Here is a 25813-nt window from a genome sequence, read left to right on the forward strand (position 1 = left end):
GTGAAAGAAAAGTTCTAAATAAATTAACTTTTCTGCACTTATTTATATTTATAACGATATTGACCTTTTAAGGATTTATAGATTTATCATCCACTCTCCTTGAAATTATTTCTTACAATAACAATAGAAAAAAAAAGAATAATACAAAAACAAAACGTCAGTGACCTAAATAAAAAACGTGCCAGAAAATAAATCCTACACACATTAACACATTACATTATAGAAAGTATATATATGGACACAATATTGAAGCGTGGTCGTTTGCCAAAAAGTTTATTTTTGTGACAAAGATCAAATTTATGTTTTCTTACAACAGAAATAAAGTGGAATTTGATGATTTTTTCAATATTTATTGATATGTATGTAAATTTTTGTCTTTTTTTTAATTTTATTAATAGCAGAGCATTAAATTAATCCAATATTTATTTTTAGTAAAAGGGTTGTTGTTGAAATTGCTTTGAAATATATTTTTAAAATATGTAGTACGCTCAAATATTAAAATTAAATTGTCTATTTTTGGGCTTTTGAAAGCATTAACTGATATGAGGTTAAAATAAAAACTGATGACAATTTTTTTGTTTTCTACTCACTTTTATTGAAAAAAGTTTCTAAATATGAACATGAGTCTGCTAATTTTCAATTTTTTAAATAATTTTTTGGCAATTATTCCACTATGATTGGAAGTTTTTTTTTTGGATTTTAAAAGAAGAATTGTATTTTTTTTCATATTCCTAAATTCAATTATTAAACACAATAATTTAACCAAGGAAACTATAAAATAACTATTTTTAAATTAGCAAGAAAAAAGAAATAGGAGCAACAATTTATAATTTCGTGTTAGCTTTTAATTTGAAAAGTGCAACAAAGTTTTTCTTGTGTCATTTGAGGTACGGTCACATTTTTGATTTATATATAAGAAATATTTCGAAAACTAAAATGAATTTCAAATTTCTACTTAAAACTAGTAAAAACTTGACAGTTTTACAATTTTTGATTGATACAATTCATGCAACTCGTGTGATTCTTGAGCAAAAACTAATTTCATTGTACTAAATTGTTTATATTTTTTTTTTTTGTAAAAGAAGTAGAGATATTTGTAAAAAAAAAGAAGTCATACAAAATATAAATTTCGGTTTCAATTTTTTATTATCTTTTTCTTAGTAAACCTATTTTTGAGATGCTATGAAACTTAACAACATCTCAGTTAATAGTTTTCTACATACCTACATGTTTTTTTTTTTAATAAAATTTCTTTATATTTTATTTAATCTGTTGTTTATTGTTTTAAAGAGAACATTCCAATATAATACATTTATAAGGTGAAACATTGAATTGAACATGGATAATTGAGATTTTTATTAAAAAAAACAATTTTGTAGTTCAAAACATTTGCTTTTTTATGAGCATTTATGTCTACTTCTTTTTTATCTAAAATAGAATAGTTATTTATTTTTGTCTAAAACAATGATGACAGATTTTATAAAAATGAAAAAAAGACACAAAAATAAAAAAAAATATAGGTATTTCTTTTCTCGAACCGTATATTTTATCATAAATCCACGTTTTCCCAATTCATGTTATATTGTTACTTGTACAACATACATTATTTTAAACAAAACAAATTTGAATGTTTTATTGTTCGTTCACGGCAACTTATTTCGTATCTGGTGTATCAAAATAAAAATTGATTTTGAATAAATTAAATTTACATGTTCATACATTTTATACATTTGCTTTGATTTTTTAAGTTAATGTTGTTACCCAATCGAAATAAACTTTAGCCCTTTTAAGTAATTTTAAAAAATTACTTGGCGTTACACTATTCATTCAATATTGACTTAACAACAGAATATGATAAAACCGAGTTGAACGATGTTCTTAGCAAACAAATACTTTTTCCACAAAAAGTAAAATACACCTAGCAGCGACGAAAAAACTGTCTTCAGTATTCCTGAGATAATTTTCACTGGCTGTTATTTTTATTTTATTCCATATAAATATTTACGTTTTTAAATTGTATTTATATTTTCGATATGAAAAATAAAACAAAAATTATTCCTATTCCCAAAATTAAAATAAATTAAGAATAATTCCATTAAACTATACCAACTCAAAGCTAGAATTTTAGCTTTCTGTACTAACATTAGGCCCACGGAAATAGGCCATCTAATCGAAGCTGCAAAATTTTAATTTAAAACTTGTTAAAAGAATATGTACTTCATAGTTTTACTGTTGATTCTTCGGAATAGAAGATGAAGTAATCATATAAGAGCAAAAAACGAGAATAAAATTCAACGTCTTAATAGTGCAAGAAAGGTTGAAGATAAATACGAGGATTTTTTTGTCGCTCGTTCAAAAATATAAAATAAAGTTCATATATACCTAATTTACCGTTGAAAAAATTACTTGTTTGATAAACAATTAAAGTTAGCCTTAGCCTTTTGTAACTCAAAAGAAAGTAGAAAAATAAAAATTAAAAAAAAAACTAAATGAAAAATCAAAGTTAAAACATGGGACTTCAAACTGTGTCCTAAATTGGTAATAAGTTGAACATTATGTAATTTAAGGGGAGTAATAATAGAACATATAAGTAGCTTAAATTCTTCTTACGCACTTTTATATAAGAATAAAATAGGGAAAGGTGTTTAAAAAAAAATTATATTTGCTAAAAATTTACAATTTATTATTAATCTAACAAAACTTACTCCAAAATTAACTACAAATTTCATTTAACCCCGAGTTCAGGATTTGGAAAACGATTTATTTTTGACATTCACCCATTAAAGAAAGTTTTTATTCGGTAATTTGCAACCGATTTTAGGTCTTTTACTTATTCTTTCAAACGATTATGTTTTAAAAATTTTGACCTTTATACTATGGTATTAATTAAAAATGTCAACTTCTTCCAAAATTGATAATTTTGGTCTCATTCGATAGATAAATGAACTAGCTATAATTTCTCATTCAAAGTTGAGGTCAAAACATTCATTGGCTACATAAAAAAACACAATCGAAAGCAGTTTTTCGAAAAAAAAAAACAAAAAAAATCATGTGTGCAATTCACTCGTGGTAGAAGTGAAACCTTAAAAAATCATTTTTCTTGCAAAAAAAAAAAAATAGACAAAAATCTACTTATTTGTATTCTATCACCTTCAAATCCATGTTTTTTATATGACAACCTATGTAAATTTTATATCATCTGAAAGCTTATTGTCTAAGCTCATATATATATATCGATCAAGTCTATGAGACATCTACAAAAAGAGCTAGAATTTTTTTAAACTCGATGAAATTTCATCAAAAAAGCAAAAAAAAACATTTATTTTTATGTTCTCATGCAATTAAATCAATTTTTTTGTTTGACAACCTATACAAAATTTTATACCATGTGAAAGCTTATTGTTTCACCTTGTATAATGATGCATAAATCTTTTTTCAAAGATGTCTACAAGAGAAGTTAGAATTTTTTAAAGTCAACCATGTCGAATTTCCAGACTGAGATTACGGTACTTCCTACACTGGCAGCTGGTCATCGCCAACAGATCTCCACAGGTGTTTTGAGGTATTTTTCAATTTAAAATTGTGTAACTTGTAGAGCACGTACCGTTATGTGTGATATATTAAATAAAAGTTATCAGCATGCGTATTAAAGTTAAATCAAATTTGTATGTGCACAAGATCAAAAGATATAACGTGTTTTGGAAAAGAACATCTTTTTACCGTTATCTCCAAATTTTGAATATGAAATTAATTGAAATTTTGTTCAATTATAATTTATTTAATTACCTTTCTACAGTACAAATTTCATTCATCTATCTATTTAAACAAAAAAGTTATAACAAGTTGAAGTCGTGTCGCGTTTTCGTTTCATCTTGTTTCAAATCACTACGATACTAAAGAAGTTTTCACTTCAAAAACGCCTCTTTTTCCTCTATCCAGATATTCGTTTACTGAGTTTGTTTTAACGGATTGATTGTGAAAATTTTGCAGTATTTGCTAGTAAATTGTTATTATATTGAACTTCTGTGTATACATTTTAAAGTAAAGTATGTTACTAGCACCGATTTTATATAAAACGAATGTTCCTAAGCTTTAAAAAAAGGCACGCGTAGGCACACTCTAGAAATAATTTTAAAAAGTAGCTAGCCTATATGGCTTTATGTTTTATATAAAACTATGTCCTACAAGATCAAACTTTTTTCGCTGTAACTCCGAAAGTATAGGGAGCAAAATATTCAGAAAAACCACTTACGATTAAAACAAAACGAGTTGAATGTTTTCATATAACGGTATTTTATTTGCATTAACATTTTATATTCCATATTAAGTAAAAACAACTTTTGTTCGCTTCAATGATAGGTACCATTTTCGAATTTGATGCGTTCAAACTTTAAAGACCCCATTTTTTTGTTTTTTAGACCAAAATATGTGTTTTAAATTTGAAAACCTCATTTTATATAATAATTCGCCTATTTTTGTTGTTTTTCTTATCATTAGTGTCTGTTGTGCCATAAAATTATCATTATTATATCATTCGACATCATTTTAATGCCTTTAATTGCAATTTTAGACTATTTTGAGAATTTCTATAATTAATTCCAGCTAAAATAGCGTTCTAGCCCACAGTGCGTCGTCCGTATGTCTTTTTTTTTTGTTTAGTGCTTCTTTTGTTCTCAACGTGCACATCAGTTTACATAAAAAAAAAGTAAAAATAAAATTTTCTATGTGACTACTTCAGATCAATAAAAGCAGATTTTTGTATTTTTTTTTTATGTTCTGCCTTAAGAACTATTTATCAAAACTATCTGGACAACTTTTATAGGTAACTAAATTGGGTAATATTTTAGCCTTTTCCTGGACCTAATAGTTTTTTTTTTTTTTTCAAACAGTTTCTTAAAGTCAACCAACAACTTTTTGAGCTCGAAATTTTAGCAATGTGTTTAATTGTTGATAGCTCCCAAAATTACAAACGGAGCTAGGCCGCCATCTTAAAAATAAAGGTCCTTTGGGTATTCTCATTTGTTGAACCTTTTTTCCTCTAAAATCCGATTTCTTCAGATGTAAATGAATGTTTTGAATGAAAGCTGCATAATGTAATATTTCAAATTCTTCTCATCAGTAACTCAATGTCATGTTTGATATTTCTAAGAATACATAACAAACCTTATCATCGCCATCGGTTCAAAATAATTCAAAGAGAAATTCTAAGAATTTGTGAATTGAATGAAACACAAAAATCAATGAAATTTGCTCTGTGTTTTCTGATACATCAATAAGTCTTTCCGTAGGTGGATTTTTGTTATTTGTATTCCGAATATTTGTATACAGAATGTATAATTCTTATTAATACCCAGCATTTGTTTTCATTATTGTTTGCAAAATAATAAATAATAACACGGTGTTACAAAAATGAGGTTTTAAAATATACGCGGGCGGAGACCTATCAGGTTTTGTAGAGCTAGTCGCACTGAATACGAAACGGTATTTGAAAATCCCCTAACACCCCCAAAATCTGGAGTTACGGGCAAAAAACGGTTTTTTGGACCTTAACCCATTGAAAAAATTCTAGCTTCGACAATTTTTTACCCATTTTCGATTTTTTTATAGTTTCTGATAGAAGATAAATATACCTTTTTAACAATGTATAAAACATGTAACTCGGTTAAACCACTTAGAATTTATAAGATGTCAAAGTTCAAAAATTCAATTTTTTTTGTCATTTGCCCAACTTCGGCATCAATTTAAAGTATATGTTTTCAAAACAATATGATATTTAAAAAATATATTCTAAAACTATATCTATTTCCCAAGTGATCGATGTATTTTTTATGAAAATCACTTCAAAATTGGCTTAGAAAAAAAAATTTTTCGATTTCAACCCAGATACAGAAATTCGAACTTTTAGGTATAGAACAAAAATGTTGTTTCGGCACGTAGAAGGATAAGTTGGACGCCAGGATTTGATGAAGGGTTTTTGTAGAGGAGCTCAATACAAACATTTTTTTTCTTTAAGAGGGGGGTCTATCTCCCCCCGTTTAGGTGGGAGGGGCATTTTTCTAAAAAAAAATTATCAAAATAAAAAAAAATTATTAAAAAACAACGGCAACACTTACAGTAATAAATGATACCATTTCCAAAAGGCAAAATTATGCATTTGATTCTAATTTTTAAATCAATATAATATTACCAATAGTTTTTGAAATAATCGATTTCAAAGTTAAAAATAGGGGAACATTTTTTTTTAAAAACTCATTTTATACTATTTTTGTCCAGACTGTGAATTTTAGTAAATAAATTACTTAGACAGAAAACTGCCTCAATTAATTCCTTATCGAACAGTGAAAACTATATGTTTCTATGTCTTCTAGTTTTTGAGAAAATTGAAAAATAAAACCAAAAAAAACAAAAAATATTTTGAAAAAAGAAAAATCTGATAAAATAATTTTTCAATTTTCCCAAAAACTAGAAGACATAGAAACATATAGTTTTCACGGTTCGATAAGGAATCAATTGAGGCAGTTTTCTTTGTGAGTAATTTTTTTTACTAAAATTCGCAGTCTGGACAAAAATAGTATAAAATGAGTTTAAAAAAATTTTTTTCCCCTATTTTTAACTTTGAAATCGATTATTTCAAAAACTATTGGTAATATTATATTGATTTAAAAATTAGAATCAAATGCACAATTTTGCCTTTTGGAAATGGTATCATTTATTACTGTAAGTGTTGCCGTTGTTTTTTAATAATTTTTTTTATTTTGATAATTTTTTTTTAGAAAAATGCCCCTCCCACCTAAACGGGTTGAGATAGACCCCCCTCTTAGAGAAAAAAATGTTTCTATTGAGCTCCTCTACAAAAACCCTTCATCAAATCCTGGCGTCCAACTTATCCTTCTACGTGCCGAAACAACATTTTTGTTCTATACCTAAAAGTTCGAATTTCTGTATCTGGGTTGAAATCGAAAATTTTTTTTTCTAAGCCAATTTTGAAGTGATTTTCATAAAAAATACATCGATCAATTGGGAAATAGATATAGTTTTAGAATATATTTTTTAAATAGCATGTTGTTTTGAAAACATATACTTTAAATTGATGCCGAAGTTGGGCAAATGACAAAAAAAATTTAATTTTTGAACTTTGACATCTTATAAATTCTAAGTGGTTTAACCGAGTTACATGTTTTATACATTGTTAAAAAGGTATATTTATCTTCTATCAGAAACTATAAAAAAATCGAAAATGGGTAAAAAATTGTCGAAGCTAGAATTTTTTCAATGGGTGAAGGCCCAAAAAACCGTTTTTTGCCCGTAACTCCAGATTTTGGGGGTGTTAGGGGATTTTCAAATACCGTTTCGTATTCAGTGCGACTAGCTCTACAAAACCTGATAGGTCTCCGCCCGCGTATATTTTGAGTGTTACACCGTGTAATGTTTCAGTTTAAAACCGAAAGAAAAAAACACATTTACACAATAAACGCCAACACGAAACAAAAATTCAATTCTCGAAAATTGTTTAAAAGAAAACTTATCCCCTCAGCTAAAGTGGATAAATGTTTCTAAATTTTTTCAAGCAAAAAATTAAAACGAAAAAAAAAAAACCTCAAACACATTATATCAATGTGATAAATGAGCCATAAAGAAGACATGTGGTTGACAAGTTAGGATGAAACAATAATTTTTTTTTTTTTTGCTTATCAATTCCCTTTTCAAACTTATTTCAAAAAATATTTCCATTCCTTAACAAAAATTTTTAATAAAAATTGAAAGAAAAAAAAAAAAGATAAAAATAAAAATCACAAAAGGAACTCACAAACCACCGCACGTATTTACGCAAATTAGGATCAACATGTCAAAAGGTGTAACAGCTTGTGGTGGATAAATAGAAACTCACACAGCTTTTCGGAACAAATAATAGCCTCCCATTTTTCAAGTCGCAATTTATGTACATTGTAAAGCAAAAGAGGATGCCAGAGTGCAGATTGGAGGGGGTAGATGGAAATATATAAAGATGGAGATGGAGGCCCCATGGAGTGTCGTAGGAAAAAAGGGAACCCTCAGAGCTTATACTGAGAAAGACACAATACAATGCCCAAACTTTTTTCTTTTGGCATATCGTTGTTGGTACGTTCCTACTTTAAAAAAAAGTGTATAGGAACGTTATAGGATGTCTTGGGGTCAAAAAGGCAAAAACTTTGCTGAAACCAGTTTTTCGCTCCATTAGAGATAAATTTTATTTGAAAGAAGGCTAAACGCTAAGGTCAAGGATATATTGTTAGGAAAATAATATTTTTACCCCCCCTACACACAAAATACAAAATTATTTCATGTCATATATAGCTTAGGTAGGTACCTCTTACCCACGATACAGGATAATACAAAACATACCCTCTTTTTTACAATGTGCATTTGCATAGATATGTTTGGTTTCTATAGGGACTACTCTCAGGACTTAGTCCGAAACTTATTGTTTGGCAAAGTATTATAATGCCAACAAAAAATAATAAAAGGAAGGCAAGGCAAACCTATGGAATAGATATTTATTTTCTTCGAGCGATAAAGGTACAATAGGAGAGTAAGTTTATGTTTAGTGTATTCGCCTGAACCTCAAATTGTGTTCAAATTGGACCTTATAACTTGGGTTGTGGTTAAGTGGAGGTTGATATTGTTAAGATTGTACAATATATCGGTTACACCGTTATAAATTCTTAAGTAGCAAAAGGTTTTTTTTTTGGGGGTTCCACTTAGCTTGAGGTTTGAAGGAGTTTTAAAATACTCGTAAATGCAAGTCCATTGTTCAAATATAAATTTCTGTAATGCCTGTGTTACACAAATATTTGTATTCTCTTTTAAATAAAAAAGGCAAAGTTTAAGGTAACATCATCAGTCACAGCTTTCAATTCTGAAGTCATTTATTTTAATTGAAAACTTAATTACTGCCGAAACACCCTGTTGAAATGAAAGAAAAATCCTTTTAAATTAAAATTAATGACATACTACAATAAATATGTAAATTCGCTATATGGATTTCTGTTCATAGGAAAAAATAACTGTGCCTTATTAATTTGCATGAGTATAAATTACTTTCAATCAGTTAACCAAAATTGAAAAAAAAAGAAAATTAAATCAAAATTGAAGGACTCTTGTCTGTCCTCTTTCGTCTTGTGTAAAAGTTAAAAAAAAAATAAAAAAAAAAATGTTGCATTAATTAATAAATTTATTGTGCTTATTTGAAATGGCATTCTAGAGAGAGGAAAAATAGCTGTCCTTGTTTAATGAAATGGAATTTCGCAATTGAATATGTTTTTTTTTTCTTCTTTTTTTTTGTTTTTATTGAAAATTCCATTATGCAGCTATTAATATTGAAACATTCTTTTTCGAAATTGAAGAGCGCGAATTCCAATGTACAACATAACCATCGATGACATTTCAATTGAATATATTGGTAATTTTGTTTTTTTTTTTTTTTTCAATTTGGTTGTGTATATCCTTATTTTATATTATGATGATGATGATGATGACTAAAAGTCATCTACGGAAATTAAAATTTCCTATTAAATCGATTTATTTACATTATTTTTTATGAAAATAAATTAATATTGAAACATGGTTATTAGAGCAAACATACAAAAAGAGAACTTAACAAAAATAATTATGTTGTCATAACAAAGTTGTGAGAATATATAAATTATTAAAATTGTAATAGGTAAACAAATGAAAAAAAAAAAAAAATAAACAAATTTTAAATTGAAATCAGAATAAGTCAAACAAAAGTTCAAACATAATTTCACCTACTTAAATTAAGTTGGACATGGAAGTTTTGTAATAGGCATGTGGGCAGTAACTGAGAGGACGTAGCCGAACATCTACGATTAATCGCATGTTTTGCGATTTTAACCATCTACAACTATTAAAAAAGGATCAGATTTTTGTAGTTCTAAATAATTTACTACGTTGACAAAAATTAAAATTGTAAAAACTTAAAAGCTATCTTTTTTTTTAAAATAATGATAAAGCTTGAAAAACGGGTATATTTTGTACACTTTTTTAGTTTTTGGTAGTTTGCTACCGGCAGATCTGTTTTTTGGTAAAAATTATGAGAAAACATTTTTAAATACGGAATAAAAAAAAATAATCTCATTAATTTAAGTTAATTAAATACTAATTTGTTGCGCGAAAATTAATTTTGTAGCTCCACCCAGTCAATTTTTATTTCAACTTAAAGTTTCAGAAGTGCACTTCCGGTTTGATCAGGCCAGTGGAGACATTTAGAAAAAATCACTTTTTTAAGTTTTTTCTTTTTTCTTTTGCTATTAATTGTAGCTTTTAAAAATATGGTTTTTGGTGCAAACTTCAATTTTGTAGCTCAAACTGTTTTTAAATATTGAAGATTTTGTTTAAAAACGTAAACTCAAAAGTAAGCTTTCAAAATCCAAAAAAAATGCGAAATTCAAAAATTTTTGTTTGCAGAAATTTGATAATAGACTAAGACAAAATCGTATTTTCAAAAGCCGCCATTTAATAAGTTACCTTGACCATATTAGGTACTATTTCTTCCTACGATTTTATTTTAAATTGTTTATAAATAACATTAAAATTTACGATTTTTGAAGTGGGTATGAAACGCATTGTAAATTAGTTGATTTCAGCAGCAACAAAAAGAACGAAAAATTTATCTTAATTATGAAAGTGGATGATTTTCATAAACTGGTTGGGTGATTTAATTTTGGCAGCCATATTTGCACTGAAAGATTGCGATGAAAATAATTTTGTTGTCTCTTTTACTTCATATCAGTTTTTCGAATAACAAGTGCAATGCCAGATAGGCATTCAAGGGCTTTAAACAGAACATATCATTATAGGACAACTCATCATTGACAGCCTATCATAAATAAAGTCATCACGAGGTTCGATTGTATCATTTTCATTTTGAGTTTAATTGAAAAGTGATAGTTTTCTGTGGTTGCTGTTCTTATTTTTATTTAAATTTTTTCTCTTTATAAAATATTCTCTGTAAAAAATTGTTCTTTGATGAGCTATTCTTGATTCACTGGTCTGCAAAAATATAAAAAAAGGCAGGAGCAAGAACTTTGTTAGGTGATCTTAATTAATTTTTGTTCGCAAAGATCTTAATTGACTTTAGTATTGTGCTGAATTCAAAACTGTTTACAGATTTATTCTATCACGTCTAGTTCTTTGACTATATTTATCACTTTTTTCGTTATAAAGTCTCAAAAACTAATTTTTAATATAGTTTTTTTTTTATGTTTAGTCATAAATATTTTTGAGTATTATGTTCCTTTTTTAAAGTAGAATGTTGCTTTTTTTAGTCCAAATCAGAAGACACAAACCGAAATTTGGTTCAAAAAACCATTTATTACTTTGAAAAAAACCAATCAAGATTTTGAGATATGTATCACAAATTTCTTTTTTAAATATCTTTGAGAAAAATATAATTTAAAAAAAAGTAAATACCTTTAGGACGTTTCAATATGGCGTTTTGAGATTGCATAAGTAGTTTTGCAAAAAAAGACACCAAATGTACTAAAAAACACGCGTTTTTGAACTGTTTATACTCAAGTATTTCAAAAACGTGACGTGCCAGTCAAATTTTGACTTCCGATATGGACTCAGCACACAAATATCCTTTAGAAAAGTAGGTTTTGGCTCAAGCTCTATTTTCGTTGCCGACCAGTGACTTGCCATATGACTAGCTGTTTACTGATTAGTTGAGTTGTTAAGATACCTACTTTTACGGATCACTTCTCGAAATTTAATATGAAATGATTTCTATAGAAATGTTACAGGAACATTCTTATTTTTATTAAAAAATGTTTTTACTCACTAATTGGTTAAAAAATAAGTTTTTTTTTTTCGACTTTGACAGTTTGACATGAAAATTGTTCCCCTCTTAAAATATTTTCATGATCTATTACATTTTTCCTTATTTTTTTCAATTAATGTATTTTTTTTGTATCGTTTGATCTTAGATGAAATAAATAACAATAAAAGGATGTCAGTTTCAATTTTGATTGTCAGTTGTAGGCACGAGGATATAACAGATAGTTAGTTGTTTTCGACAGGAAAAAAAAAATAAATAAAGAACAAAAATTTATCGCTGTTTATCCAAGCGATTATTTCTTTTCAAGGCTAAATACTATATAGTTTTCATAACCATTTTCGTTCTTATATTTTTTTCCTCCACTTCTTAGATCTAGGAATACACACAAACAAACATTGTATAAAACAGATAAAATGATCAAATTGACCTTAAGATACATTAAAAAATCAAGCATATGTCGTTGGGTGGATATCAAACACAAAGATATAGAAAAATGTATATGTATTTGTGCTACTGTAAGATATACCATAAGGCCTAAGGGGATCATAAATAACTTCCTCAATTTTCCTTCATTTATCACGTTACTTTGAAAAACATTGGATGCTCTGGCTTTTAGTGGTTGGAGTGGTTGGGTGTGTGGTATACATTGAGTATGACAGCGTATGTGCCAAATAATACTCAAAAATTCTACCAAGGACATCGACTATGACATGTGCACATATTGTGTGTGTCTAAGATTTTTAAAAGATGGTTTCTTTTATATTTTTCGGTTTTTTTTTAGCTCCTCTTTAAAGGACGAATTTAATGATGATGGTACATCGAGTATATCTAGGAATTTTGGAAGTGAAGAGCAAATAAATGATATACCGTTATAAGTGTGCGCAATCTTTTGATTAAATTAAAGTTAAAAATGCCAAGAAAAGGAATTGAAAACACGTAGGAAAAAGATGTTAAGTGAATTTCTTATTTTCCAAAAAGTTTTTATAGACTAAAAATTATTTGACAATTTGTTCTGTTCTGCTCAAATTAGGGTAACAAAGAAGTTAGTGTTAAGGTCTATTCAAATATTTCATGAGAACCACTGAAACAGTTTTTGGTTTTTATATTTCTCCTCCGTCTAGATCGTTTTTATCGTTTCGGGTGTGACAATTTTACTTTAAATTTTATGAATTTGCCCCACTGTTATTCATGATTCAATATCGATAGAAATACACTTGAGTTTTTTATAAAAAATCTTAAGTTACTGACAATGATATTAAGTTTAAATATCCAATTTACGCGTTACGGGTGTGAAGTAAAAACATCGAGCTTTGAAGAAGGAAATGGAATGTCTATAAAAGACGAAATGTTGCATGTATTTTATTAATTTAATTCAAACATGCATTGGAAATGCAATCCACCATTTTGCAAATCAAATTCACCTTTTTTCAATTAAATTAAATATTTTTTCAGATTTTATTTCATGTAATTCACATTTCTATCTATAAATAAGTATGTTGAAAAATATATGAATCACTCTGTGCATCATTGCCAAGAGAAGAAACAAAACTTTTATCTTTTCTCCCTCGTGTTTCCTTTTAAAACATCCTTCAACAAATAGATTTTGTATAAATTGAAAACTAATGTACATACATCACAATTACATCATAATTCTTTGTGTTCAAAGCGATCGAATACTTAATCAAAAGTTAAAATATTGTAAAACCGGATACAACCAATTTTTTGAGACAGTTTCCGTCAGCAAAGAAGAGCAAAAATTTACATAAACTTTATATTTCCACATCTTTGGCAAAGAAAAGTCTTTGGTCCTTTTGGCAAAAATCGATCAAGGTCAAAAAGTACACCTACTCCAAAAAACACACAGACAAAGTTGACATGACAATAAAATAGTTGGTCGTTTGAAATTAAATTCAAATTTTATTTATCCCTTTTTTACTTCGTTGGAATTAATTTTTTCTCCATGATCAAACAGAAAAATATTCCAATTTTGTAAGTTTTTGAAAAAAAAAAAAAAAACTTTTCTACTTTTATACTCACCGGGATTCAGTAAGACTTCCCATTTCTGACATCACTTTTTCATAATTTCATCAAACTAAAAACACACACATACATAGTCAAAAGTTAATATCCTGGTTGCAAAAAGTATCTCAACAAGAGCAAAGATATTCTTGTCTATCTGACATCAGAGGACCGTCATCCATAACCAAAAAGTTGAGTTCAAAGTTTTCCCTTTTATAACGACATCATTTTGGGGTTTTTCTTTAAGGAGAGATGCCGTTTAGCAAAGTAAACAATTTTTAATAAGTACACAAACTTTGCACGGTTCAGTATATTTTTTGGTTTTCTTATATAAAAACAGAGGGAGGGAGATATGGTTAAAAGAAAAACCAGCAAACCATTGCCCAGCATCAATAAAGTTATCCCCCCTCAAAATTATTACCCAAAATGCAAATTGAAAATGTGATGGCAAAATTATCTTAGCTTAATTTGCCTCTCTCTCAAACTCCCTCCTGTTGCCATCGACATAACCATCATCAACACCTACTTTTATATATCCTGTGATGCCAAGACATTGGTATTCCTGGTCTAACCTTACTTCCATCAGCTATTACCATGAGAAAGCTTAACAAAAAAAAAAGAAGAGAACTTCTGGTTTTATGTCCTTTCGTTCGTCTTGTGTCGGTCGTGTTGTGTTGCTAGTCGATCGCCTCAGTGATAATAATTGACCTGACCGTTAAAAAAGATTAAATTAATACCCGAAAATTCATTAAAATTTGAATTTGCATTAAGGGCATATTTTTGAAATTAAATTAATAAAAAAAAGCAACGGCAAATTGGGGGAAAGAGGGAATTGGAGTTTGGTTACTTGGTAAAATAGTCATAACAATTATTACGAAAGCTAAAAAAATAATCTCACATTCCCTGGAGACAAGGAAACTTTCTTCGGTTTTTAAGTTAACAATACCTAAGCGTTTTGCTATTTTTATAATTTATATAATTTATATAATTTTATAATAATAATATATAAGTATAATCCCTTTTTTTGTGTAGCCTAAAGAGTGAACTTATGACTATTTTATCTGCAAGTTTTAAAACTGAAAATGTTCTGAGGTTCAACTGAATGAAAGATTTTTTTTTTAGGGCACACACAATTATGATATCCACGAAATAGTCAACAACCATTATGTATACTGTTTGTTTATTTATTAAAGGGAGAGTTTTTTATAAATCTTGAAAACATTGGAGACTTCTTAGTTCGAAAGCTTTCCCGCCTTTCCAGTTGTTTCCAAACGTTTTCTTTTGTTCCACACATTTATTTGCGATCAGTGTTGGCAAAAAAAGTAATCTGATTAACGATTACTGATTGCTGATTACAAATATAATCTATTTGCTTGTAATCAGATTAAATAAGTAATCAGATTAATAAGTAATCGATTACTTTTGTAATCGATGACGTAATCGATTACTGCCAACACTGCTTGCGATATATGTAAGTACAGTAATATTACTTAATGCATTCTGTCTTTATATTTGTCGGTATGCTACAGGTTGTTTTTTGGAGAATCTCCAAAAAGGGTTTTTGGATTTTTTAATAAATAATAACATTATTTGCCATTTATAACAAAATTGCAAAGTTTAATTTTATCAAAAACGGCCCTTACAATTTTTTTCTTATAAAAAACTTTATAAATTCAAGCAACTTATAAAAACTTAAATTTAGCTATGGATAGTTACATATATCTGTTGGGTTTTTCAATTTTTTAAGAATAAGCCTATAGATCCAAAAAGTTAAATAATGGTTACTAATACATATATGTTAAAAGCTAGATTTTTCCCCCTTGTTAAAACATTCAAATTTAGTATTTAAAAATAGCAAACTGATATTGTAGTCGAAAATTATGAAAGTCAAATTTATAAAATAATAAAAATTAATAAAATATTAAAATGCAAAAAGTCCTCTTAATATACTTTTTATTTTTCTGAATTATTCGTTTGAATTTTTTTATCTCTGCCATTTTTTAAGCGACCACCACAAAAAATACATTAATAATTTTAAATTATTTTTTAAGAGTAAATTAAATTAAATTATTAATTAAAAGTAACAAATCATAGTCTTGTTTATGCCAAAAATCGAAAACTAGGGAAAGAACAAATTTAAATTCTGGAACTTGTCCATGTCCAGTTCCATCAATCGGAGCGCAAAGATTGAGCTATTAAGACTTAAGAAAAACGACAGAGCATAAGTTTCTATATTTAAAATGCATTGAAAATTTCAAACATTTCATATTCGATTTGCAAAAGGGTGAATTTGATTTGAAAATAGGTGAATTTCATGTAAAATACCTGATTTAGGTAAAAAAGTTTACGTTTTTTTTTTATTAAAGACCAGATCTGCATAATATCATCCGCAAAGAAATACTCTGTTTGCACACGGGTGCAAATTTGGCAGCACAAAAATTTTAAAATTAATGACTTTTCAAAAAAGTGTGCCCAAAACAGTCATTTCATAATGGTGAAAATATATTTTTTACCAACTGTAGCACAATATTCGAAATTCTAAGTCAATTTCGTATGCATATTCCCTATACAATATTGAGATCGAAAAAAGTTATAACGCCATGAAAAAATCAAAACCAAATTCGCACCCAGTGTGACTTGCACGTCTCAAAAAAGGTGTGTGCTTAAAAAGGGTTAATTAATAGCATGTTTTAGCTTCTTTTTGTAACTTAAAATGAACGCTGTTACGTAATTTACCTACTATTAGAAAATTCAATATTTTGCAAACTTGTATTCTTATTATTAGAACTTGTATTTTCATTTAGTTCACCTTGAGAAATGCAAGTATTTTATTTTGACTGTTTTTGGTGTCGATTTTCAACTTTTTTATCTGGATGTAATAAAGAAAGAACTTCATAAAGTGTGTTATCAGACGGAGACTAAAAATAAATCTTTCTTATTAGTGTTTCATGAACCCTTAAAACAGTAAACATAAAAAGTTGTTATAGTGCCTTTACTTGTACCTAAACAATTCAATATTTCTTTTTTTTTTTCAAAAAAAAATTTCATTTTTGAAAAAGGAATGTTTTTTTAAAGTTTTTTTTATGAGGAGAAAAAAAATGTGTTAAAAAATCTCGTCAACATAAAAATTATGAGATACTTTTTTGATTGACTTCCATTTGCATTTTTGTGTTTGTTTATGTATTTGCTTTTTTTCTTGTCTTCAGTCATAAGGTAACATAAAAAAATCACACTCAAGCCCAATGACATTATTTTGTCTTTCATTTTTTTATAGCATAGGATTGAAAGGAGAGCTTTTATAGAGCTCTGTAGACCACGTATTTATTCTTAGAAATAACTTTTAACATTAAAAAAAAAAAACAGGACTGCGTGTTGCGTTTAATGGGCTATTTTTAACAACTTGTCATCATTTGAAGGGTAGAACAGTAAGCTTATGAATTATTAAAAATATAAATGCTATTTATAGGGTAGGTTGCACAAAGTTATATATGTGACCATCATTTTATACTTTTTAAACTTTAAACTTTGTCTTCATTGGATTCTTCGAATTTAATTAAATTGTGACAGCGTGTAAGGATGAAAAAGGCGATAAGGTGTGTTTCATATTTCTTGCTAAACCAATTCCTGGTAATTATTTTTTTTTTTTTAATTTTATTTTTGATTACTCTTCTCATATTCCAGTAATTTAAATCCTACGAGTAAAAGAGCAACTTCTTCTAATTGAACTCATGTAGTTTTCAGATAAAAAAAACTTATTTCTGTAAAAATTTAATATTTTCTTTTAAATTATCCTTCATTCGGAGATCTGGAAGTCTTTTTTGGATTTTAATTCCTACTCTTCATGATTGAGACGTTTTGACCAGAAATATGGTATTATCAGAGTCCGATATCTCCGCATTCAAATCACTTTACAGTTGAATAACATTTCGATGAATTGAAAATGTCACAAATTTCCGTTTTAAATTTTGAAGGAAGAATTTGGTATCATTGTTCAATATTATGACATCAAGATTGTCGCATTATTCAAATGACTGATTCTGCAAGTTGACTACAATTTGAAAATGTTGTTCAAGCGTAAAAGCGATAGTAAACTTATGTCTTTGTAATAAGTGGTTGAATTTGTAATTTATCATTTGTTAAGTTTGATATACCAGAATGAGAGTTCTTTAACTCTTAGTTTAACAAGTAAAACTTGCATTTTCCAAGAAGGACAAGAAGTTCGTCGTTTAATCTGTAAAATAAAATCTAATTTTATATTAAAAATTAAAGTATAAGATTGTCACTTTTATAATATCAATAATTTTCTTACCATCTAGACGTGACGCAAAACAGATTTTCAAAATGTATAAATGCAAATAACCATCCAAACGTAATAAAGTCTTCTTTTCATTCAAAAACTTTACAATATGACTACTAAAAATCACAGAAGCAGATTGAATCGATTTTCTAACGTCACACCCGTTACAGTTAATCTTGACAGATTTTGACATTTCAAAAAACTTCAACATATTAAAAATATACTGACTAGATTCATCTAGTGTTAGAGCTATTAAATACATCATTTATTGAATAGGACACAAATCAGGAACAAAAAGTTAAGCAACTGTGACACACCCGTTGCAATAGAAATAGCCTTTGGCTGATTAATTAAAAGTTTTGCTTCAGTTATCTAGCAGCTTCCTAAAGTCATGCCATTTGGTCAGAATCTAATTCAAAATCGACACTTTTTGAGTTGTGACACTATCCGCCTCAACGTGCTATATGTTGGCAAATAGAACTAGGAAAGGTGTCGTGTAAACTATGCCCTTCTTTACACCTTGATTTTCCTTCCATTATAGTAACACACACCAAAAACATTATATTTTCATTAAAACCAAAAACACCAAGATGAAATTGTAGCTAAGCATGCTTTTATTCAAGCAAAAATAATGACTGGCACTTAATTTACGCGTGCTGGGTTTAATTATATTTCGCCTTCGTCGTTAAGTTTCGAGGACGTATTTCGTAAGTGAACAATAAACACACAACGCAAACTTCACCTTGCATTCATGTGTGTGTTTAACCGTCAATCCTTCGAACAGACTTCGCGAAAATTATGTCTTCAAGAGTTTTACTACATTAACTTGACAAGGATACTTCGATATAATAACGCTCATGTTCATTTCTTGTGGTTTTGGCTTTTTTCCTAAACAAAAAATTCTTCATTCAGTTGCAAGTTTTTTTTTTAAGGAATTTTCTATTTTCTTTTTCTTGTTTTTGTTTTAATTTTTTTACAAAAAATGTTGAAAAAAAAAAACAAAATCTGACAACAAACACATTTGAATCGACCTTGGCATTGTATTTTTAAAAAGGCTTACATTTTCTTTTCTTCTCAGTTCTTTTTTTTTGTTTTTGTGTAAATTTTTGTTGAAGATGCAGCATTTGGAAGTACATTTTTATATACATTTTTTTTTTTTCATTCAAGGACTTTCCTTAATTGCGACTGATGACATTTACTCAATGACGAAAGTCCTTTGCTGCGGAATGTCATATTCTTTTTTTTTTTTTTATTTTCTTATACTTAGCAGCCAGCAACCCGTTTTGGGTGGGTTAGGTTCATACATATACAGTTGAAAGCAATGCTTGAATTACACTTCAATTGATTAATGCATCATTACCCTGAAAAAGCCTTCAAACAGGATTCGCCTCTATTAGATCTTCTTACTGCTTGTGTGTCTCGAGGAAGGATTTCTCCGGGTCTGCGGCGAATATACGAGTATACAGAGAGAGTAGGTAGATGTATAATATAGCAGGCTAAGGACCCGCATAATTGAAGCAGTACAATGTTCGAATAAGTGTCCTTTTTTTTCTGGTCCTATTGCTGCTGCTGTTCTGCTGCTTCTCTCGTTTGGCTGCCATTGAACATGCAAATATGTGTGTGTATATGCTCGTTCTCGTCGTATATGCATAATGAAATCATGTTACCACTGACGAGGACAACGCTAGGCGTCGGCGGCAAGATATGCTGTCAAAGGATCTATATCTAATGTAGGTACGTTTGCTTTATTACGTTTTGTATATGTATATTTTTGCATTTGCGCAAACATGGTCAAATGGTGGGTGCCAAATATATGTCGCTTTAATGTAGAAATACAGAAACGGGAGGGAGATAGAATAGAAAGGCGCAATGTGTGGAATCTTATGCAAATCTTATGATAGACAAGTTCGTGTATAGGTATTATTTTTAGGTTTTAGAAGATGGTTGCTCTATAAGAGAACTTTCCAAAGACAATTCTGTTTGCACTAGAATCTACACTTATGTGGAAATTGTTATTTGACAAACTTGAAATTATTGAAGAAGACTTAAAAATTTGAATAAATAATGAGAAACTTTGAAGAAGTTTGATTGATTTAATCAATTCACTCAAAATTATCCAAGAGTAGTTATTGAATTGAGGCAAAAGTTATATTCTTGTGGTTTCGATTCAAGTTATGACAGAAATAATAACTAGAAGGCAAAATTTGTTCAGACGAATCCCTTCAAATTGACACAAAACTTGAATATTGCAAGCACTTTATTTAATTAAGAAAAGACTGCTCAAAAACTTTGGCTTTATGTTGTGTTACGAATACATATTTTCCAATTTAAAAAATAAATTCTTTTAACCGACCGCATAAAAAAATTATTTTCTATGTTGTTTAAAAGAAGTTTAACTGATCAGGTCCCAGTACAACATATTACAATAATTCAGGGTTCTATTCTTGGACCTATAATCTTTTATAAAAAAATATATAAAAAAAATTATAATTACACAGTGACCGTCTAATTTCAAATTGATACACATTTTGCTGAAATCGGATTATCTAAAATGTATAATTTCGTTTAAAGAAAACAAAGAAAAAAATGTTACGCATACGCCACAGTGACCGTTTTTATTTCAAATTGATATACAATTTGGACTGAACTCAGAATATCTGAAACAATTGTTATTCTATTTGAAGAAATTAAAAATATATATTTAATATATATATATATATTTAACCGTTTAATTTGGGCTTAAATCAAAATATCTGAAATTTCATTTGTGATATATTTTGGAGAAAATTAAAAAAAAATCTTAGAAAAATATTACGCATACGCCACAGTGACCGTTTAATGTCAAATTGATACACAATTTGCTGAAATCGGATTATCTGAAATGTATAATTTCGTTTAAAGAAAACAAAGAAAAAATGTTACGCATACGCCACAGTGACCGTTTTTTATTTCAAATTGATATACAATTTGGACTGAACTCAGAATATCTGAAACAATTGTTATTCTATTTGAAGAAATTAAAAATATATATTAAAAAAATATTCCGAGTACACCACAGTGACCGTTTAATTTGGGCTTAAATCAAAATATCTGAAATCTAGTTTGTGATATATTTTGGAGAAAATTAAAAAAAATCTTAGAAAAATATTACGCATACGCCACAGTGACCGTTTAATGTCAAATTGATACACAATTTCCTCAAATCGGAATATATTAAATTTTCAATTGTGATTTTGTTTGAAGAATATACAAAATTTTACAAAAAAATGTTACCCATACGCCACAGTGACCGTTTACTTTAGAATTGATACAAAATTTCGGCTGAAATCAGAATTATCTGAAATCTCAATTCCGATTTTGTTTGAAGAAAAAAAAGTACTAAAAATAAAATGTTACGCATACGCCACAGTGGCCGCTTAACTTAAAAATGATACTTAATTTGGACTGAAATAAAAATATCTGAAATTTCAATTTTCATTTCATTTGAACCGACATAAACAGTTGGAGCGTCTGATGCACAAGCAGATTATTCCGCTCCACTATTATTCTAAAGGTTACTACGCTAAGTTGGCAAAAAAGGCGCTTGAAAAGCCTTTATGTGCTTAAATTATTTAAAAAAAATCCGCCTTTAAAAATCCATCCGCGCAACAACTCTGCATAATATTATTATCCAACTTAAGCTCCATAAATTATGTCTATATCGCCATGCCAAGATGTAATTCAAAGTCGTTTTGCCTATGAACAATGCGACAACAAGCACACACAAATATTTTAATTCACAGCATGTAACCGCTTAAACCCAACCCCCTTTATCGTCCTTTAGAGAAACAAAGAACGTAAATAGCAAATAAATGGGTGGGTATACCTAGTTCTGAACCTAATACCTTTATCCCATAACTGTGTGCCTTCATCTCCAACACTCGGAAGTCGGAATAGAACTGAAATAATATTAAACAATTTCACAAACCCACTATCATCACTTTAGAGAATTCTTTCTCGCTTCTTCCCCTTTTATTTGCATATCGCGCTGCTATTATTGTTATTGTCCCCGGTCGACACACTTTCTCAATTCAATTTCATACAATTCAGTAGCACACATTCTCGCAAAACATACATATAACAATCCCTCAGCTACAGCCTTTTAGTCTATATAGCGCTCCAGTACCAGCTCCTCCGTTAGTAGAATATAGCCCTGTCAAATTCATTCGTTTCTTTGTTTACGGTATATAAATACACTTTAAAACTCTTGCCAAGGCGCATATGGAGCTATCTCCCTTGCTCACTCCTCCATCGATGTGGCACTATTTATTCTCATCAGACGGAGTATTTCAAGGACTAATTTAAATAAATACTCCTATTTCCCTCAAGACTGGCAAAATATGTCGTATGTCGACATTTTGTATGGAAGGGACGCAAATATGACAAAAAGTCTACATTAAAAAAAAAAGGATGCCAGGGTTTAAACTGATGTCATCTTTCTATGCAAAATAATTCCCAGTGAACTAGAGTGTGGGAGAGAGAGAAACAAAAAAAAAAAAACAAGGACCTGTGTCTACTGACACTGCTGCGGCTGCTGCTTAAGATTGAAACAAACTACAATTTGCGGTCGAAAAAGTTTGCCTTGATGTGCCTTTAAGGGTTTCTTGTTTCCATCATCATGCAAGGGTGCGTCTCAGATTATGAGAACAATAGGGATACACATTACGCCATAATTATCCCATGGCAATATAAGCCCGAATTTTATTATGTCATGTCTTTTATGGAGACCAACCCCATTTATATAGTTTTTTTTTTTTTTTTTTTGTAAAGTTTTTGTTTTTGTTTTTAATGTGGAACTATATTCTAAAAATTTTAAGGGTCCTTATACCAGGCAGAGGCTTACTTATGATGGAGAAAATTGGATACTTCTCTCATTTCTCATCAGAGATAACTAAATGAAACTTTATGTTAAGCCATATTCATAAACAAAAATACACTCCATTCACATATTTTTGAAGTTTTTATGATATTGATATTTAATGGTTGAATTGCCGCATAACACTTAGGCGCTTTATAATTTGGCATAATTAGAATAGATAAACTGCCTGACAGTTATACCTTTTTCCTTACAATGATAAAAAAAACTTGTTGACAATTTGTTTACATTTTGGGCAGTTTTAAGTTTAATAAATTACGATCGTTAATTTTTTAATAGTTTTTAGGTTTTTCAAGAGTTGAAAAGTGTTTAGATTAAGCATTTTTTTCTGTTAGTTTTGAATTTAAGTTATGACGACAAAAAATCGAAAAAAAAATCATCTCTTTGTTTTCTTTTATCATTTTTTTCAAATTTTTGTATAATTTTTTGAACCTAACACTGGTCAACAAGGTTTTTGCCACAAGAACCAAAATACACTTTTTTATGGGTTTTTGTATTGCTAAACTCGAATCTGAAGCCAAAAAATTTTGATTGGCCTCCGTTTTTGAAGTATTACCTTTTTAAAATCCCAAAAATATGTCATTTTAGCTGTTTTCGCGGTTATGTTTTCATGTGGATTAATTCATTTTGAATAAATTTGTAAGAGTTTCTTAAGAACCGGTTTTATTCTTCCAAAAAATGTTTAAATCTTGCCCATATCTGTTTTACTTCCCTCGACATTTTAAATTTAAGTAAGTCTTTGGCTCAAAAACAGCATTGGTCAACCAAATCAAACTTTTTTGCAACAAAAACCAAAATATACTTTTCTGAACTCGAATCCGAAGTCAAAAAAATTCTTTGAGCCTCCGTTATTTTACCGTTATAAAATGCAAAAACAGGTTTTTTTGTATAACAGGTCGAGAGCAAGAACTTTGTTAGGTGATTTTCATTTACTTTATTGTGCTGAATTCAAAACAGTTTACAGATTTATTCTATCATCTCTAGTTTATTGAGCTACACTCATCACTATTTTCGCTATAAACTCCCAAAAACTTATTTTCAATTAAGTTCTTTTTGATGTTTAGTCCGTATTGTGTTGCTTTTTAAAGGTCAAAATCAGAAGACGCAAACTGGAATTTATTTCAAAAAACCATGCATTACTTTGAGAAAAAAATAATTAAAAAAAAAATAAAGACCTCAAGGACGTTTTATGATAGATTTGCAAAAAAAATAACTTAACGGTGATGTAATTTAGAGTCAAATGTTACCAAAAACGCGTTTTCGACCTTTTCTTATTTAAAATATTTAAAAAATGTGACCTGCTGACCCTGAGACAGCGAGGGGTTCCGGAAATCTACGTGCGGATGATCAAGGACATGTACGAGGAAGTAAAAACGAAGGTAAAATGCCCCGCAGGAGTCACCGAAGAGTTCCCAATTAAAGTCGGTGTGCACCAGGGAAGCGTCCTGAGTCCTTTGCTCTTTATTACCGTCCTTGACTTTCTGCTTGAAGAAAAAGTGACGGATCCGAAAGTGAGTCAGTTATTCTTTGCTGATGATGGCGCCATCATAAGTGAAGATCCAACATCCCTGCAACGAGCACTTGATGTATGGGTGGATGTTCTGGAGGGAAGTGGGTACCGGATAAGCGCGAAAAAGACAGAATATCTCTGCTGTCCATTTTCTGACCCAGACGGCCCTATTCCGGACATTTACCTGAATGGCACAATACTTCCCAAGTGCGAAAAGTTCAAATACCTTGGATCTATGATCAACAACCAAGCTTCTTGTGATGACGACATCAACCACCGAATAAGTGTAGGGTGGATGAAGTGGCGCGAAAACTCTGCCATCTTCTGTGACCGAAAAATGCCCCCTAAACTAAAAGGAAAGCTCTATACTGCAGTTGTTCGCCCAGCACTTACATACGGTTCACAATGTTGGACAATGTACAAAACGTATGAGAGTAAACTGACAGCAGCAGAGATGAAGATGCTTCGTATGACAGCAGGAGTAACAAAGCTTGATCGAATAAGAAGCAAGAAAATCCGAGGAAGTCTTCACGTCAAAAATACCGTCTTGGATAAAATACAGCATGACCGTTTAAGCTGGTACTGTCATGTACAAAGAAGAAACCCTGAGAACCCAGTTCAAAAGGCGATCGCATACGACGTTCCAACGCAATCGCGCAGAAGAGGCAGGCCTAAGAACTCATGGAGAAGACAAATGCAACGACAACTGCATTCAGTTGGCCTTAGACATGGAACAATTCAAAATCGAGAAGCCTGCCGACGTTTCCTGAGGTCAACCCGGCGAACCCCACATGCGGAGCCGTAGTGTGAAGCAGTAGAGTGGGAGAGTTGTGACCCCATCCGAGATCATGACTATCGTCGATAATGGAGAAGAAGAAGAAGAAAAAATGTGACCTGCTAGTAAAATTTTGACTTCGGACTCAGCACACAAAAATCTTTTAGAAAAGTAGGCTTTGGTTCATGCTCTATTTACGTTGCCGACCAGTGTTGTCTATCTTCCTTATTAATTCCATGTATCTTTCTATCAAAACGAAAAAGATATGAAAGAAAAGTTGAAAACGGTCATACAATTTGGAACAAAATATAGTTTTTGTCAGTAAAAAATCATTTGGAAAATTATGTTTTTTTCAAACGTTCATAAATCAAGTCATAAGTAAGTGAAATCCTATAAATTTGAGATTTAAAAAATTCTTAAAAACTCAAAAATACCACTAAAAAAATATGTGTTTTTCAAAA

General features: G+C 29.4%; 2 protein-coding genes across 4 annotated transcripts in view; both read left to right on the forward strand.

Moving 5' to 3' along the window:
- LOC129913354 (peripheral plasma membrane protein CASK) overlaps positions 1 to 25813 on the forward strand; it is a 426424-nt gene that overhangs the window by 114614 nt on the left and 285997 nt on the right. The window lies entirely within an intron of this gene.
- Positions 1 to 25813, forward strand: part of LOC129913362 (actin nucleation-promoting factor WAS-like) — a 93823-nt gene that overhangs the window by 3059 nt on the left and 64951 nt on the right. The window lies entirely within an intron of this gene.

Source organism: Episyrphus balteatus, chromosome 3, assembly GCF_945859705.1.
Source record: "Episyrphus balteatus chromosome 3, idEpiBalt1.1, whole genome shotgun sequence".
Taxonomy (NCBI): Eukaryota; Metazoa; Arthropoda; class Insecta; order Diptera; family Syrphidae; genus Episyrphus; species Episyrphus balteatus.